This window comes from Balaenoptera physalus, assembly GCF_965194825.1.
Source record: "Balaenoptera physalus genome assembly, chromosome: 11".
Lineage (NCBI taxonomy): Eukaryota > Metazoa > Chordata > Mammalia > Artiodactyla > Balaenopteridae > Balaenoptera > Balaenoptera physalus.
In genome coordinates this window covers 35,290,314-35,308,531 of record NC_138896.1, presented here as the reverse complement: position 1 = coordinate 35,308,531, position 18,218 = coordinate 35,290,314, and the positions used below count along the sequence as shown (strand labels likewise).

The 18,218-nt window shown below is 39.8% G+C and overlaps 1 long non-coding RNA gene and 1 pseudogene across 4 annotated transcripts in view; one reads left to right on the top strand and one right to left on the bottom strand.

Annotated features, from left to right (window-relative positions):
• LOC309638330 overlaps positions 1 to 18,218 on the bottom strand; it is a 76,180-nt gene that overhangs the window by 3,642 nt on the left and 54,320 nt on the right. The window lies entirely within an intron of this gene.
• LOC309638328 (large ribosomal subunit protein eL42 pseudogene) lies at positions 6 to 16,975 on the top strand (annotated as a pseudogene). Its single transcript has one exon. The product of its transcript is annotated as a large ribosomal subunit protein eL42 pseudogene (transcript).

Sequence of the window (18,218 nt, the reverse complement as noted above, 5' to 3'; positions counted from 1 at the left end):
AGGATAGAAAAAAGGCAGGAATGTGAGGAAGTGGGGTTGGACAAGGTTATGATCGTCTCTACCTTGGGAAGCAATCTAAGCAAAATGAAAGGTGAATGGAAAAAAACTAGTGAAAAGAAAGGTAGCAAAGATACAGGAGAAGCTTTCTGAGAAGGCAGAGTGGGAAGACTAGAAGGAAGGAGGAAGAAAGGTTCAGATTCAGAAATACTTGCAGGTGCCAGGGAAATACGCTGATGGCATCCTTGCTAGTTGGCCTGTTTCCTCCTTGAACCAGGGGGCAAGATCACTTGCTGGGGGTGGAGTGAAATGGAGGATTTGAGAGTGGAGGTAAAATTTTGGAATGGGGCATGAGTTAGGGTGAAGCAATGGAAAGCACAACACAAACTGGCTTCAAGAAAACAAGGAGGAGATTAAGTGACTGATACAACTTGAGAGTCTAAAGGCAGACTTGGATGCAGGCATCCTTTGGCCCAGAGGTTGAGGATTCCATCTGACTCCTGCGATTCTCTTATCCCCCCACCCCTCATGTTTTAGCAGTTATAGACACCGTACCCTCACTGCAACACCCAGAGCCAGGTGGTCTCCTCTGGGGCTCCTGCAGAAGACAGGGGAAGCTTATTTCCCAGATGCCTCTACAATTGTCTCCTGGTGTCTCATTGGCCCAAATTGGGTGGTGGGCTCATCCATGACGAACCAATCACTGTGGCCAGAGAAATGGGAGAGCTGATTGGCTGAAGCCCATCAGGGTCCACCCCTGGAAATGCAAATGAAGTCAAACCCACCCAAACAACATGGTTGAGAATGGGGGAGGGGCACTGCCTCAAAGGAAAATTTGGGTGCTTTTGGGAGGAAATGCTTGAGGTGGGGGAGCCGGGGGAACAGATGCTGGGAAGTCAACCAACAAAGGTCCACCATAGTTCGTTTCTGAGGAAAATGTGAGAAGCAATTGTTGAAACATTTGTCAAGGTGATAGGGATAGAGTAGGATAATTAAATAATCAGTTTAGAAATCCCACTAGGGGATTAAGGACAGAAAGGGAATTTTAAGAGAGTTCTGGAGACTGTTGTAAACTAATGACCACTCAGGAAAAGAATCCAGTAACCTAGCAACCATCTACACTACCTTGAAGGAAGACCAGGTGCACCCAAGCGCCAGACACACTCAGGCCACAAACCCTGATAGTTAAAACACAAGACAGTAGATATGGGGTCTGAGTCTTGTTACATGAAGTCAGAGAGTTAACTGTCCTTGAAGAGTAGCATTTCTACATGTAGTCACGACATAAATATAGGTGAAAGGGGACATTATACTGAAACCTGAGATGAACTACTGTATTTTAGTATATGTTACCACCCTTTTGCTAATATACATATGATTTAGATAGCACCATGATGGTCCTGGTTTAACCATATAGGGCCAAAGGAGGAATTAATGATGTAAGCCTTGACGTCTGCCCAAGAATGAGGAAGAAGGTGGCCTTCTCCCCCCAACCCTGCCGCTTTTTCTTTGATTATAAAAGTGTTGCCTTCTTTGTTCTCAGGGCTGCTCTCCCTTGCCTGCCTGCTTGTATCTCTCACAAGCATCCTATGCTAATAAACTCACTCTTTGCCTGCTTCTTTGCCTCACGCTGAATTCTTCCTGTGCTGAGACAAAAGAACCTGAGCTTCAGTAAGTCCTGACACCAGGTGAGCGGGAGGGAGACGCAAGAGGGAAGAGATATGGGGACATATGTATATGTATAACTGATTCACTTTGTTATAAAGCAGAAACTAACACACCATTGTAAAGCAATTATACTCCAATAAAGATGTTTAAAAAAAAAAGACACTGGGTTCGAATCTCCTCCTAGTCAGGGATCGTGGGTTCAGGTCTCAATCTGAGCTGCGGGGGCGGGTGTTCAAGTCCCAGCCCATAGGTTTAAGTCCCAATCTGAGTTTTGGCTGGGTTTGAGTCCCACCCGAGAGGGAGTGTGGTTTCAAAGGCGTGCTGTGCTCAGGAGGGGTTTTGATGTGTGTGGAGCAGAGAAATCTGTAGTGGCTTCATGCCTCTTGGTTTTATGATTGTCTGTGGCAACCTGGTGGTAGGAGGGGAGAAAGTGAACAACAGGATTGATCCAAAGTTAGAGGCCTGTCAGGTACCTGTGAGGACAACTGGGCAAGTTGTGAGCCGAGGGTACTAGAGGGCTTGAAGTGATGGTGGGGGAAGCAGGTAATTTGGAAAGGAGCTGAGAGATTAAGCTTAAATGGAGCGGTTCAGGGACTGAACTTGCAGGTGAACTCAGAGAAGGTTGGGTTGGGAGGAACAGGAAGTGTCCCCGGGAGACAGCAAGAGAGACGCAGTGAGCTAGACAGAGAAAGCTAGCGAGAAAGAATGAGGGTGACATATTGGCATTTAAACTTCAGAGGGAGGCAGTGATGGGAAGGGGTTTCCCGGGTTCTATTTTCTCAATGAAGACATCATGACACACGTATGACAAGTCAGAGTGGGCTCGATAGCAACATAGTTAACATCTAAAAACCCACACCAAAAAAAAAACTAAAACAAAAAACCCACACCAGCCTCAGGAATCTGAGACATATCACCAAGGTTTCATCTGCCTGGGTGTCCTGTCCCCCAAATGTCAGTCCAGCTGGGCTCTTTGGGCAGAAGGGCCACTGGGGGCTACTGGCCATCTCCCTGTCTCCAAAACTGTCTATATAACTCTGAGACCACCTCACAGTTTTCCTTCAGCCACGGGCTCTGAAGAGTTTGTTTTGTTGTTATTGTTATTTTGCCTTTTTCTTCCAGGATGGTTCAGAGCACCTTGGTTCTTGAGACAGAAAAGAATGGAAAGGAAGGATACCAGGAATAGAACACACTGTATGTTCTAACGTTTTTATTTTTTAATCAAACACATACTCTGGGCTAAGGAGATGTGCACAGAATTTCTACAGGATGAGCAGGCAAAAGGAGACTTAGGTGGGATCTAAAGTTCTAGTTGACTGGCTTGACCACTGACGTGCTCTGTGAATTAAATCCAATTATTTAAATATACAGACCCTCGGTTATTACATATACACTATGAGCTTAATTATGGCATTATACCAGACGTCAGCAAACTTTCTCTGAAAAGGACCAGAGAGTAAATATTTTAGCTTTGGTGGGTCATACAGTGTCTGTTACACCTATTCTGCTGCTGTAGCAGGAAAGCAGCCGCAGACAATATGTCAACCAGTAACTGTGGCTGTGTCCCAATATGACTTCATTTACGAAAACAGGCAGTCACAGACTAATTGTAAAATGCAAAACTATAAAACTCTTGAAGACAACGTAGGAGAAAACCTAGATAACGCAGGAGGAAACTAGATAGCCTTGGGTATGGCAATGACTTCTTAGATACAACACCAAAGACACGATCCTTGAAAAATACAGACTTCATTAAAATTAAAAATTTCTGCCCTGTGAAAAACAATATTAAGAGAATGAGATCAGCCACAGACTGGGAGAAAATATTTGCAAAAGACACATCTGATAAAGGACTGTTACCCCAAATATACAAAGAACTCTTAAAACTCAACAGTAAGAACACACACAACCCAACTTAAAAAATGGGCCAAAGAGCTTAATGGACACCTCATCAAAGAAGATATACAGATGGCAATAAGCATACGAGAAGATGTTCTACGTCCTATGTCATTGGGGAAATGAAAATTAGAACAATAATGAGATTTTTCTACACCCCTATTAGAATGGCCAAAGTTCAAAACACTGACAACATCAAATGCTGATGAGGATGTGGAGCAACAAGAATTCTCATTCATTGACAGCAGGAGTGCAAAATGATACAGCCACTCTGGAAGACAGTTTGGTGGTTCCTTACAAAACTAAACACATTCTTATTATGTGATCCAACAATTGTGCTCTTTGGCATTTACCAAAGGAGTCGAAAACTTATGTCCACACAAAAGCCTGTACACAGATGTTTTAGAAGCTTTACTCATAATTGTCAAAACTTGGAAGCAACCAAGATGTCCTTCAGTAGGCGAATGAATACATAAACTGTGGTATATCCATACAATGGAATATTATTCACTGCTAAAAAGGAATGAGCTATCAAGCCATGAAAGATATGAAAGAACCCTAAATACATGTTACAAAGTGAAAGAAGTCAATCTGGAAAGGCTACATACTGCATGATTCTACGTATATGACATTCTAGAAAAGGCAAAATCATAGAGACGGTAAAAAAAATCAGCAGCTGCCAGAGGTTGGGGAAGGATGAATAGGCAGAGCACGGAACATCTTTAGGGCAGTGAAAAGACTCTGATACCATAATGGTAAATACATGTCATTATGCATTTGTCCAAACCCGTAGAACGTACAACACCAAGAGTGAACCCTAATGTAAACTATGGACTCTGGGTAACTCTGATGGATCAGTGCATTACTCTGGTGGGAGGCGGTGATAATGGGGAGGCTGTGAATGAGTGGGCACAGGTTGTACATGGGAAATCTCTGTACCTTCACCTGGCTTTTTGCTATGAACCTAAAACTGCTCTAAAAAATTAAAGTCTTAATAAACAGGCAGCAGGCAGGATTTGACTCCTTGAAGTATAAAAAGGGCTATGTGGGAGCACATAACCTGTTTCTTGGGTCCCTTTGACCTAGCTTTGGCCACTAATGGGGACTCATCACCTCTGTGGTCTAAACCAACCTCTCTCACCTAGATGTTTCTGGGAGGCCCAGTGGCTGTCTCAAAGATGCTAATAAATACAACAGACTATATTTTTCCTGCTCATCTCCCCCGCATACACACACACCTTTACTTTGTTAGTAACTAAGGCCTGCTCTGCCAGGTGAAAGACCCTCAGCCCTTTAGATGCCAAGCCCCTCACCCCCCTGCCCTCACCTGTGCCCAGTACTACCCTGAACTACCAGATGGTAGCATCGTATGCTGTCAAAAACTACACAAATTACACTATGTTCATAGCAAATAGGGTTGGAAGCTTCTCATGTTATTAACATCTAATAGAGGGCTATTAAAAAGAAAACAGGTAAACTGGTGTCCATTTAGGCCTGATGTAATGGGGAGAGAGATTTAATGTGGGGACGGCATGAGGGTAAGGCTGATGTATTAGAATACCTATTGCTAGCTACTAGAATTAACTTCTATTGTCAAGCCACTAAAAAGTCATTGGTCTATTTTTCATCTACATCACAGTTTGATGCATACTGGGGCAAACCACACAGTCATTCAAAGACCCAATCTTCTTACATCATAGGACGCCACCATCTTTTAGGAATTTGCCTTTCTCTGCGTTCAACCAGAGCTGGAAAAAGATGGGAGAAGGAGGGAGTAGAGAATTTTGTAGGGAGATTTTTATGAGTCATGCCTAAAGATGGTAACATCACTTCCATTTATGTTTCCTTGGCCAACCAATTCATATGGCCAAACTTAGCTGCAAAGCAGGTTGGGAAATGTAGTCAAACTGTGGGTCCAGACAAAGAAGAAACGGTTTGTTGAACATATAGGAAGACTATGACAGGTGGGGATGAACTGAGTGACAGACATTACTCTCTACTCAGAATTACTTTCCCGGTTGACAACTGAGTCTGTGCTCCTGTTGGGACACAGTTCTCTATGGGCCTTGCCTTCTGAGCAGAGAAACTGACAGCACCCTGGGCTATCTTTTCATGGAGGTCCTACAGATCCTTGGAAGGTGGAAACAGTGTCTCCCTCCAGAGCAGAGGGCACATTTGTTTGATGTCCAGGATTAAAAAGATAGTGCATCCCTCTTGGGCAAAGGTTAGACACATTTGCTTGCAGCCCCTTTAAAGACTGAGGTTTCCTAAGTTGGGGCTTCTCAGGTGTGATGCAAATCTATTATGAGCTCAGCATCCACCTGGGCTCAGCCCTGCATTGCCCCATGGCACTTGGTGGGCAAGGAGAACCAGTGCTAACGTGAAGCTCATGCTGCCTGCTGCGCTATGAGTAATAAAGTCTCTTGTTTCCAGCCAGGCATTCTGTGTCTTCTGGAAGCAACCATCAAACTGCCAGGCTAACTTGTCAGCTTGCAAGTAAGGTTAAATCTCAGACCCTTTGGTTTTTGAGAGTTACCTGATCAAATGCATCATGGTCAACATCTAGTAGATTCCTCTGGCTCATTAACCTTCTCTAGACATATGGGACCCCAAGTAGCAGACCTGACTCACACTTAAGTTGAACACCCTGTGCTCAGTTAAATGAAATGACATCAGTGGTAACAGTGAAGCCCCTATAGGCACGTGTAACCTAATATCAGGGTCTCTGCATCGTGGAGCCCCAGGGCACCATTCACATCATAGTCTAGAAATATGCAATGTGGCTGCTCTAACTATTGCAATACTTCATTGTTTCTAACACCATCTATGGGAAAATACACCATTATTTTAGGTGCCACTGCAGAAAAAAAAAGCTGCCAATTAAACCATGACAAAAATGCTCTCTATTATTTTGATTTTTTTACTGTATATTTATTGAAAGATCTCTTTGATACTTATTTAGACAGATTTATCATATCTCAACCTTGTATACACATAGGAAGAAAAATAACTGTTCCTATTCAACATTACTGGAGGGTCTAGCCAGTACAATAAGGCAAGAAAAAGAAAAGGCATAAAAATTGGAAAGGAAGAAATAAAACTGTCTCTGTTTGCAGACAACGTGATTGTTTATGCAGAAAATCCCAAAGAATCTAAAATAAGTTCCTAGTATGTTTATCCTGGTTGGAGGATACTAGGTGAATACAGAAAAGTCAATTTTATTTTCTTATACTACCAATGAACAATTATAAATTAAAAATTAGTGCCATTTGCAATAGCATCCAGAAAAGCCCATGAAATACTTAGAGATAAATCAAATATATGAAAGGTTTATGCTTAAAACTATAAACATTGCTGAAAGAAATAAAAAACCTAAATAAATGGAAATACTGTGTTCATGGACTGGAAGACTCAATATTGTCAAGATATCAATTCTCTTCAAACTGATCTGTAAGTTTAACACAATCCCCAAATTCCAAAATTCTAGGTTTTTTTTTTCTTTGTAGAAAAGGAAAAGCTGATTCTAAAATTTATAAGGAAGAGCAAAGGGACAAGAATAGCCAAAATAATTTCGAAAAACAAGAATGAGTTTAGAGGACTTACACTATTTTGAGATTTACTGTAAAGCTAAAGCCATCAAGATAGTATGGAATTGGCCAAAGGATAGACAAATAGATCCGTGGAATAGAACAGAAAATAGACTCACTTATATGTTCAATTGATTTTCAATAAAGTTGAAAGGGCATTTAAATGGAGTAAAAGTTTTTCAGCAAATGGTAATGAAACAATTGGACATTAACCTATACCTTGTACCATATACAAAAGTTAAAGTGAAATGGAGTATAGACCTAATTGTAAAAACCTAAAACTCATAAAACTTCTACAGAAAAACAGGAGAAAATCTTTGTTACATCTAGTTTGGCAAATATTTCTTAGATAGGACACAAAAACCATGAGTCATAAAAGAAAACAAAAAACAAAAAAACTTGACAAATTGGACTTCATGAAAATTACATATTCTGCTCTTGGAAAGACACTGTCAAGAAAATGAAAAACAGGCCACAAACTAAGATAGTACTCACGAAACATCTGATAAAGGATACCCAGAATATAAAGAACTCTCATAACTCAGTAAGAATATAATCCAACTAAAAATGATTTGAACAGACACTTCTTCAAAGGAGATACATAGATAGCAAATAAGGTCACGAAAAGATGCCCAACATCATTAGGAAAATGTAAGTTAAAACCACAGTGAGATACCACTACAAACTAGGAGAATGACTATACTTTTATAAAGCTGATCATACCAAGCCCTGGAGAGGTTGCAGAGTAACGAGAACTTCCATTCATTGCTGGTGGGAATGTAAAATGGTGTAGACACTTTGGAAAACTGTTCGGCCGTTTGTTATAAAGTTAAACACAGACTCATCATACAACCCAGCAATCCTACTCTTATATATTTACCCCTGAGTAATAAAACTGTATACCCATACAAAAACCTATACCTAAACATTTATAGCTTTGTTCATAACTGCCAAACATGAGAAACAATCCAAATGTTCTTCTATTGTGAACAGATAAATAAAGCCTGGTATAATCACACAATTGAATACTACTCAACAATAAAAAGAAATGAACTGCTGATAAATGCAAAAACATGATGCTAAGTGAAAGAAGCCAGGCACAAAATGCTGCATGACATTATAGAAAAGAGAAAACGATAGAGATAGAAAGCAGTGGTTGCCAAGGGCTGGGAGTGTGGGTTGGGGATTGGATACAAAGGGGCACTAAGAAATGTTAAAAATATTCTATCTCTTGATTTCAGTGGTGGATACATGACATTACACATTTTTGTCAATTCATAGAACTGTATACCTAAAAAGGGTGCATTTTATGATATGTAAATTATACCTCAATAAATCTGACTTAAATTTTTAAAAATTGGTTAAGGAATCCCTATTTTTTTCCCCATAGAATCCAAGTCCTCTGAATTCTTTTCTTTTTTTTTTTTTATAATAGATCTCTATTGAAGTATAATTGCTTCACAATACTGTGTTAGTTTCTGTTGCACAACAAAGCGAATTATTTTCAATGAGAGTTGACGTCAGAGTTTTTCACGCTCTATCATCCTCTGGGGAATCAGCAGCTTTGGTACTATTCTTTTTTCTTTAAATTAATTTATTTTTATTTTTACTTATGGCTGTGTTGAGTCTTCGTTTCTGTGCGAGGGCCTTCTCTAGTTGTGGCAAGCAGGGGCCACTCTTCATAGCGGTGCGCGGGCCTCTCACTATCGCGGCCTCTCTTGTTGCGGAGCACAGGCTCCAGACGCGCAGGCTCAGTAGTTGTGGCTCACGGGCCTAGCTGCTCCGCGGCATGTGGGATCTTCCCGGACCAGGGCTCGAACCCATGTCCCCTGCATTGGCAAACAGACTCTCAACCACTGCGCCACCAGGGAAGCCCTGGTAATATTCTTAAGAGGGCTCTACTATTGTCTCTGGGATTTTCTTTCAAGCTGCTGATGCTCATCTGACAAGCTTTGATGCTGGGTCTTTATTGATCTTACTAACAGTTGACAAATAGAAGGTTTGCAGACAATAGTCAGGATTCATATTTCCGGTGGCATATTGGTCAATTGCAAATCCTGTACATTTTAGTCAACGGACCATTTCAGGACAATGTGAATGTGGGTTAACATCTAACGTTTGTGCGTAGGCAGACAACAACAACTACATTGTGGCTGCCACATGCATAACAGCAATTGCACGAATGCCAACTTCAGGGGTACTAAAATGTGAGAAATGCTCATCTTCAAGTTGATAAGATATTACTACTGGGAGAAGTGGAGAAGCTGGACTCCAAAGGCCCTTTTGAAAATCCTGTCAAAGACAGTGACATGGAGGACTATTTTTAATTAGTCTTTTAATATTTTTCAGAGAACTATGTTTTCAATTATTTTAGGTAACGTGTATACACAATACAAAATCCAAACTGTGAAACAGAATACAGTGAAAAATAAGTCTCCCTCCAACCCCTGACCCTCAGACACCAAGTTCCCTCCCTGAGAGAGAACCACTGTTGGGGGTCCCCTATGTCTGAACTGCTTGAGAAGGATCTCTCTGGCAACAAGGCAGAGACTGAAGAAGCGGGAGGAACAAAAGGCCATTTGTCAACTAAGAAGAAATGACAAAAGTCTGGTGGTGGGGGTGCAGGAAATGAAGACATAGATTCAGATAGTGGGGATGTATATCATTGACAATTGCGCTTAGTTACAAATACAAGCAATCTGAATAATAGTGACTTAAGACAAAGATTTATATTTTTCTCACATAAAAGAAGTCTGGGTGAGCATTTAAGGGCTGATGTAGCTGTTCAGTTATGTCATTAATACTCAAGCCTCTTCTATATTTGTGCTCTACCATCTTTAGAAGGTTGCCTCAAGGTAGCAAAATGGCCGGTGGTGCTCCAGCCATCATATCCGTATACCAAAGACAGAAGGAAGGGCAACAGTGCATGTGCTTGCTCTCTCCTATTTATCCTAATTCATATCAACTCTCTGCCCTTCTGCTTTTCTATCTGCTCTCTGTTTCAGCAGGCTGGCCTGTGTGGGCTACATCAGTGGCTTTCTTGCCCTTGGCATTGTGATGGTTTCAGCCAATACGATCCATGGAAGGAGATGAGAATGTGAGAAGAGAATGAGCTCAGGATTTCTTTCCCCCTGACTCCCCTTCTACAAAGTCACATCTGGCTGGCTGCCTCTCTTTACCTGAAGGCCACTGTTCTCAAGGCAGTCTGCTCTACCCGACCCTCTCCTTACCAGTTCAGAAATAGAGATAACAGCTTGGCTGACCCGAATCTTGTATCCTTCATGATTTCTATACATAGTGTGCCAGCTGTTCCCTTGCTGGGATTCTGAATGATACAAGTCACAAGCTAGTTGAGTCAGCCTCTATTAAGAAAATTTCCTAAAAGTTTCATCCAACAATTTTTAGTTGTAGTTAGAAGTTAGATGACCATCCTTACAAAGGGAGGGAGGGATATACAGGTGGCTTATTGTTGGTGGCGGTTTTTTTGGGACTGGTCATTTGTAAAGAAGAAGGAAAGTTGGATACTGAGTAGGCAGCTAGATGGTTCTGTCATAGGAGGGACTAGAGGGAAAAATAAAGATGCCCTGTGAGAAACAATATTAATTTGCAATCAACCAGACTGAGGACGGAGGGACAATGCATCAATCATTGAATTTCCGGTAACAGTCACATTTTAAGGGTCACTGTCAAATTCATAGGTGACTGCCCTTGAAAGTCCCAAATTTTGAAAGTCTTTTTCTCCCCCGTCTTAAAGAGCCTCTTGTAGAATCTGATTAAAAATAGACTTTTTTAACTCTGAAAAAACACACATAAACCATACGCACAATTGTTTAACAATACTCTTTCTACACAAAGATCCAACGCAATAAAATCTTTTTTTTTTTGAAGCATAGCATAGTTGTTAAGAAGTTGTACCCTGGAGCTAAACTACCTAAGTTTGAAATCTGGTTCCACATGTACCAGTGGTGTGTCCTTGAGCAAGTTACCTAGCCTCTGTGTTTGTTTCCTCATCCATAAAGTGGGTGGGGTGGCCACGAGGAGGCACTTGGCAGACCTTCTACTTCAGGGAGCGTATTGGCTGAGGGCCCCTGCTGCTGCACTTTGGAATCCACTGTGACATTTGTGACAGAGCCACTTCTCCCATGGGCATCTCCCCACCAGTGATGTAATATGGCAGGAAGACCAAGGCAGACCCATTTCTGGAAGACACTAGACTCCATCAGCTAACTTTGGCTCGAAGACAACCCCCTCCCTGAGTTCTGATGAACTTCACTAAGACTGCTCTGCAGTCTAAGACACTTCTACCAACCTTCCTTCTCTTTCTTCTTCACTCAATGTTAGACTTGGGCTGTGGTCTAGTGACTCTCCCAGCCATTTACCAGCTCCCCTTCATTTCCTTTTTCACAGACATTTTCCTTAATAAAATCTTGGCACACTTATTCTGATCTTGGCATCTGCTTCTTGGAGGACCCGGACTAACACAGTGGGGATAATACTAGTTCCTACCTCTCACTGAGTTGTTGAGAGGATAAATGAGTTAATTCATTTACTGTGCTTACAATAGTGCTTGACAGATAGTAATAATTCAATCCATTTCAGTTATTAAAGACAGACCAGATCTTACATTTCTAGTATTATAGCAGATTAGATAACCCCAAAAATCTTCCATTATTAAATACCATAAAAGTATGATGAAATATAGAAAATAGTCTTCTACCTGCATAGCTGAGTTTATAAAAAATATAAATCCTAGGGGCAAAATGGAGAGAGACCTAAAAAACAGAGCAGTAGTCTTGAGTTCACACTGCAGCTGTCCCCAGGGAATTTGATGGAGCCTTTGAACATAAAGCTGAGAATTGTCAAAGAGCTTTAGAAAAAAGGTGGGGACTAAAAGCCAAACCATCAGCAAAGAGAGATATAAAGGAAGCTTGTCCATCTTCACTTGGATCTGGATAAAGGGAAAAGATCCCTCAAGACTGAAGGCAGAGTTTGGCATTAATACTAGTCTTGTGGCCGAGAACTCCCAAGCTGATAATATCTGTGACAAAGTGAATACAAGTCCTCTCTGGAGGGACAAATCCTCAGCTAAGGATTCTCAGGATTCTCTTCAATATAGCCCTGCTGAAGATGAACTCACAATCCAAAATTGCAGAACAAACAAGGAAATACTCCACCATGAGTGAGCATTAGCAATATGAGGAGCAGGATTAGATTTCCAACAACTTAAGATAGTTATTTTAAATATTTTATAATTTCTGGCTGATAGAGCTATCACATTAAAGAACAGAATTTTAAAAAACATAACGACTGCGTCTTTATTCCTAACCCACCCCTAGGTTCTTCAGAACCTTTTTTTTTTTTTTTTTTAGATTCCATTTATATGTGTTAGCATACGGTACTTGTTTTTCTCTTTCTGACTTACTTCACTCTGTATGAAAGACTCTAGGTCCATCCACCTCACTACAAATAACTCAGTTTCATTTCTTTTTATGGCTGAGTAATAGTCCATTGTATATATGTGCCACATCTTCTTTATCCATTCATCTGTCAATGGACACTTAGGTTGCTTCCATGTCCTGGCTATTGTAAATAGAGCTGCAATGAACATTGTGGTACAAGACTCTCTTTGAATTATGGACTTGAGGACATGGGGAGGGGGAAGGGTAAGCTGGGACGAAGTGAGAGAGTGGCATGGACTTATATATACTACCAAAGGTAAAATAGATAGCCAGTGGGAAGCAGCCACATAGCACAGGGAGATCAGCTCAGTGCTTTGTGACCACCTAGAGGGGTGGGATAGGGAGGGTGGGAGGGAGGGAGGTGCAAGAGGGAAGAGATATGGGAACATATGTATATGTATAGCTGATTCACTCTGTTATAAAGCAGAAACTAACACACCATTGTAAAGCAATTATACTTCAATAAAGATGCTTAAAAAATTAAATTAAATTAAAAAATAAAAAACATAACAAAAGATTGAGATTCTCAAAATCTCAATTTTTTTGGTTCAAAAAGAACCAAACAAAAGTTTTAAAGACTCCGTTTTCTGAGGTTCTCTAGAAAGCAGAGCCTGAGGCAAGGATTAGGATGCTGATTTTTTATTCAGGAGATGAAGCCTGTTGAGATGAAGCCTGTTGAGATGAAGGCAAGGAAGAAAAGGGGAAGTAGGGCAAGGAAAGATGTGAAGCAAGGTGATATGATGCATTACAGTGCTGGTCTCTGTTTGATAAGCCATGAAGAGACAGCTGGCCACTGTCTCTTTGCCTAGCACCCAGGACTTCTCTGGAAGGTTTTCAAAAGGAAACAGACTTCTGATTGGAAGGAGAATTTATCTGTCCAGCTCCCTCCTGTTTCCCATTTCCTATTGCTCAAATCCACTCCATAGAGAGCTAACCCATAGGTGTTGCACTGTTCATCCTTTGATGTCACTCAGGAAACCAGATCCTCTGTTCAGAAGTAGAGGAGCAACTTGGTGCAGACACCCTGGCATGTGGAAGGTGAAGCAATGCAATCCCAGGCCTCCAGCCAGCCTGGGGAGCTCAGCAGATTACCTGTACACTTGTGTGAGTTACTGGCAGTTGGAAGAACTTTGAGAATAGGGAGGCAGTTTGACTCTGAGAAGGAACAAGGTTAGTTTCTGATGTTAAATTAGATATGCAGTCATTGAAATTGAGAAATACTCTCCAGTGGATAAACAGTGTATTGGATCCAGATAAAGACAAAATTGTGGATATAAAGAGATAAATTAAATTATACCTATGTGCTGTATTCTGGATAAAGAAAAAAGGGGGAAAAAAAAAAGAGGCATGAAAGAGTAAAAAGTCCAATTTATACCCAATAGGAATTTCAGAAGGTGAGATTAGAGAATAAGAGGTTACACTGATAAAGAGCATGCATCCTTAGATTCAGTTTCTATGTGATATTTTTGATGCCCAAGGGCACCTTCTGTACACAGAGAAGTTTATTTTCATTTATTTGGGTTTGATTTTTAAAACTTTACTTACTGAAATTATAAATTTAAAAGTCTAGATTTTCTTAAACTCCTAAATTCATCTTATAAGTTTTATTACACGATTTTAAATCCAGTAAATTTTATATAAAATAGAAATAATTTTCAGGGAAACTTTCACATAAATTGGACTGATTACTTAAGGGAATTAGATTTTAATTAATGTTAAGTAAACTTGAATAGGACAGGCTAATTACCTTTAACTACTTCAAATAATATGTATACATTAATGTATTCAATTTTCTTTAAGACGCTGGAATGTCTAAACTCAACAAACTTATGACCCAATAAGCTAATCCTTCCCACATTATCAAACAACTCTCTAATGCAAGTTCTTTTAACCACTCTACCACTGTTTATAAACTAAATCACTTACACCATTCAACTTCGAATCAAGCATTTAATTTGGAATTGCAGGCCAATTTGTCATACATTTTAATATGCCAAATTCAATTATATTTTACAAGTATTTTAAATGCCAAACACAGTGATTATCTTGATTGTAACCCAAAATGATTAATGCCATGGGTTTGACATACTTCATAATTTCATATTTCTGGGGTTAAGAGACACAATCCAGTAAGGTTTACTGTGACTTTAAATTCCTGAGCCAATAACTCATGATGACAGTATGCTTGTCACCTGAGGCAAGTTGGAGGTGCATATTGAACAGACATATTTGGTACAGGGATGCCAGACCTGCAGCTGCCTATGTCCAGTATGGTCTTTCCTGCATCACAGATTGACATACTGAGTCCAGTTTCAGTAATCTTGAAATTATAGGAGACCCCAAATATATACCCTTCAGGTGGGGTTGATACCTCCTGTTCCAATTACACAACCACACAATACTTTTTGTAACCTCTTTCTGTTCGGATGACGAGATTTTATCATCTGAATTCTTCAACCTCCAACCAGATTGCAACTGATTTTGTTCATTCATCTCATTACTGTCTGGCTGAACTCTGTTTTCATTATTTTTTTCCTCTGTCTTTGGACCACAAGGTTTTGGCAGAATCTAGTCAGACTTGCCTTATCTATAGTCTTCGACTGGCTTTATGATTACAGCAATCATGAGTGGCATAAATAAAAATAGATGCACACTAAGACACACTGAAGTGCAGAAGAACAACAAAAACAGAGAGGACATCTTGAAACAACCACAGCTTTTTGTGCCAATAGTGCTCCTACAAACATGGTGAACATGCCTAAAACCGGCGGGACTTTCTGTAGGAAGTGTGGCAAGCTCCAACCCCACAAAGTGGCACGCTACAAGAAGGGCAAGGATTATCCATATGCCCAGGGAAAGTGGCATTATGACAGGAAGCACAGTGGATATGGTGGGCAGACTAAGCCAATTTTCTGGGAAAAAGCTAAAACTACAAAGATTGTGCTGAGGCTGCAGATCAAAGAATTCTGGCTATTAAGAGATGTAAACACTTTGAACTGGGAGGATTTAAGAAGAGAAAGGGCCAAGTAATTCAGTTCTAAGCTTCATCTTTTGGTGTTATGAAGATAACAAAATCTTGAGGTTAAGTTAAAAAAAATAGAAAAATGACATATCACCAAAGTGAAGTGATAAATAGATAGCAGACTTCTAATCAACAACACTTGAATAATATCTTTGAAGCAAGAGAAACAATGAATCTACAATTTTATACCTAGTCAAGCTAGCATTCAGGAATGGGGAAACAAGTCATTTTCAGAAAGGCAAAGACTAAATTCATTAACAAACACTGAAAAAACTGCTGAACTACATAGATCCTTCTGTATGGAAACTCTTGCTATTTGCTATCTGAAACTCAGGAATGAAATAGATGGTGGACTTTTCAATCTCAGTATTCAAACTCATTATCCAAATCTAGGAACCAAAAAATTCAGATGACGAAAAAAACTTATACTAAAGGAAGAAAGAAACTAATTCACAAAGAAAGAAGTGAGGCTCATGAAGGACTGATGAGCAAGGAAACTGATAAGCATATAGGTAAATTTAAGTGATTAAAATAATAAAATAATAAAAAACAACTATTTTTAGAGGAATACAAAATCTATGCAAATAAAGTATATGCTGATGAACATGTAAAGTAGGATAGGTAATAGGAATGAGCAAGTTCAATGTTTGGCAAAGAGCAGGAGGAGTTTAGGAATGTTGATTGTAGTGGACATTGTTGACACCCGACCCATATTCTCTGTCCACCTAAGTTCACTTATCAATGGGGTAGACAGTGTAACAGGCTGCCAGGTGTTGCTCAAGCACATGTGTCTCTCTTCTATGCCTGATGTCTTTCTCCTGCATCATAGAACTTTCTCTGACTTAAGCAGGTGTAATCTGCAAGTGCAGGGGCATTAACACTTCCAGGGATAAATTTCAACCAATGGGGGAGTCAGTAGATAAATGCCTCCACCTCCTTATCTCCTCATAGGACAACTCTGAAACAAGTTCCACTTGGTTGTTCAGAGGATTTGAGCCCCCGTTACCCACAATAACCTGCTCATGAGCATTTCCCAGACCTGCTTTTCTCTTTTCCCTGCCTCACTTCCCCCTTCCCTTGTTTGTGTTTCCTGATGTCACTTCCCAAATGCCTGTACTCAAGGTCTGGTCCTAAGGGCAGCTTTTGGGAGAATCCAACCTGAGACACTGATTAGTTTTAGAATTTAATTCATGTATGCTTGTTACAATTCTAAGAGTAATCACTAGAATGGTGCAGACAGAATGTGTAACTTCCAAACAAATATAGGTGAAAAGGAGAAATTAAAAAAAAAACAACCAAACAACCTTAAGTCAATAAAGATAGAAAAGGGATGAGGGGGAGAGAAACTTTAGAGAATAGATGTCATATTTCATAGACTGTAAGATGACATCACTTGTAAAATACACCTAAATTTTGCATGCTACTAAGGAAGAAAAAAGCTTCTAATGATGACTTCAATTATAGAGGTATTCTAACTTCAAAGATGTTTAAATGTGGGAGAAAATATGTGTCTTACAGTTGATGAAATTTGGCAGTGCAAAGTAAGATTTTAGAAATAAATGTTAATATTCAATAATCACAATATGAAGGGACTAAAATCATGTAGAAGATCAGATTGTCTAATTAGTTTCTATTTTTAAAAAAATTAGCTGAAACTGTACATAAGAGACGTACTTCAGACATAAAATATAAGGTCACATGTAAAAGAACTGAAAAAGATAACACCAGGCAAATACTGACCAAACAAAGCTGGTACAGCTAACTCAAAATGAGACAGACTTTATCTCTAGAAATGCTTTTTGCTTTAAGGAAGGTCACTCCATAATGATAAATTTTCAATTCATGAGATGTATTTCTAAATATTATACACCTAAAACATAGCCTCAAAATATATAATACAAAAATATTGAGAGACCAACAAGGAAAAATGTCAAATCAATAGAAGGGAATTTTTCACATATATTAGTTTTGTTGTTGTTGTTTTGTTTTGTTTTTTTGTTTTTTTATTGGAGTATAATTGCTTTACAATGGTGTGGTAGTTTCTGCTTTATAACAAAGTGAATCAGTTATACATATACATATGTTCCCTTATCTCTTCCCTCTTGCATCTCCCTCCCTCCCACCCTCCCTATCCCACCCCTCTAGGTGGTCACAAAGCACAGAGCTGATCTCCCTGTGCTATGCGATTGCTTCCCACTAGCTATCTATTTTACGTTTGGTAGTGTATATATGTCCATGCCACTCTCTCACTTTGTCACATCTTACCCTTCCCCCTCCCCATATCCTCAAGTCCATTCTCTAGTAGGTCTGTGTCTTTATTCCCGTCTTGCCACTAGGTTCTTCATGACTTTTTTTTTTTTCCTTAGATTCCATATATATGTGTTAGCATACGGTATTTGTTTTTCTCTTTCTGACTTACTTCACTCTGTATGACAGACTCTAACTCCATCCACCTCACTACAAATAACTCAATTTCATTTCTTTTTATGGCTGAGTAATATTCCATTGTATATATGTGCCACACCTTCTTTATCCATTCATCTGTTGATGGACACTTAGGTTGCTTCCATGTCCTGGCTACTGTAAATA